At 52.6% G+C, this 1,339-nt stretch overlaps 1 protein-coding gene across 1 annotated transcript in view; it reads right to left on the bottom strand.

Moving 5' to 3' along the window:
* LOC110028185 (probable dolichol-phosphate mannosyltransferase) overlaps positions 1 to 1,339 on the bottom strand; it is a gene marked incomplete at its 5' end in the record, with an annotated part of 27,991 nt that overhangs the window by 2,668 nt on the left and 23,984 nt on the right.

Here is a 1,339-nt window from a genome sequence, read left to right as displayed (position 1 = left end):
TGGTGAGATTCCTTCCCCTCTAGCCAGCCTTAGGAATAGTGTAGTCTATGCGTGTGAGTTCAATCGTCCACACGGGATGCGTGCGCCGATGTGGGTCGGCGCGAAGGCGTGTCTGCGTGATGGATCGTTGGATTTCCTAGAGCTAGCCTTTAGGTTATGACTTTCTATGTGTGACCAAATACCCCTCGTAGAGCCGAGTGTCTCCCCTCTTGTTGTGAACCTTAGCACAAGTCCCGATGGGTCGGAGTCCATCACTCCCCTTACTTTGGATTCCCCAACTTTACTTAGAGAAGTTGGGAGGTCGAACTTGGCAAAGGGAGAGAAGCTTTGTACCTGGCTCTCTTTGCAAAGTTTGAAGGAGTTCGCAAAAATAGGAAAAGCTTTGTAGTTATCCTATGTCTTTGGAGGAGTTCGCGAAATGGTAAAAGCTTTGTAGCTAGTACATTTTGCGTCGTCGTGGAGAGTTTTCCCCTCGGTGATCCGGGGAGAGACTCCCCACATTTCCTCACCAAAGCAAGAGGCGGCGGTGCCGCACATCCAATGGTCTAAACCTTAAGTCTCCAGGTGAGGTCGTTAGCACGAGCCCGGTTTGCTAGATGCATGTTGGTTTGCTATTTCTCTATATATTGCATTTTTTTCTTGATGCATGTTGCATTTCACTTCGCTCCGACTGTACCCTGGGCCAGCGAGCATCTTACTTAGCTCCGACTGGCCACCTCGGGCCCGCGAGACTTTGCCTTGCTCCGACCAGCCGCCCCGGCCCTACGAGCATTTCATTTAGCTCCAAACGGCCGCCTCGACCCGGTGAGCCTCTCACTTTGCTCCGACCAGTCGCCCCGGCCCAGTGAGCATTTCACTTCGCTCCGATAGGCCCTCCGGCTCGGTGAGCGTATCACTTTGGTTTGACCGACCACCATGGCCCGATCGACCGATCACCTTCATTTTTCTCTGATTTTGCATTATATCACATGCTTTCTTGCTTGCATGTCGCACCATATGTGTTTGCATTTGTATTTGCATTTGCATTTGCACTTGGGTGATTCTCCCTAGTGAGAATCACCATTGTCTCCGGGTCACTGCCACCTCGATACACCTTTCTTCGGGTCACTGCTTCCACGGCACACCCATCTTTCCGGCCCCTGTCGCTACGACACGCCTATCACTTTTGGTCACTGCCACCTCGGTACACATTTCTTCCGGTCACTGCCTCCAAGGCACACCCATCTTTCGGGCCCCTGTCGCCACAACACGCCCATCACTTTTGGTCACTGTTGCTACAGTACACCTTTTTTCGGGCCACAGCCTCCACGGCACGCCCATCCCTTTTGGTCACTGTCGC

This window comes from Phalaenopsis equestris, unplaced genomic scaffold, assembly GCF_001263595.1.
Source record: "Phalaenopsis equestris unplaced genomic scaffold, ASM126359v1 Scaffold000503, whole genome shotgun sequence".
NCBI lineage: Eukaryota > Viridiplantae > Streptophyta > Magnoliopsida > Asparagales > Orchidaceae > Phalaenopsis > Phalaenopsis equestris.
The sequence above is the reverse complement of the archived record's forward strand: the minus strand, read 5'-3'. Positions and strand labels throughout refer to the sequence as shown.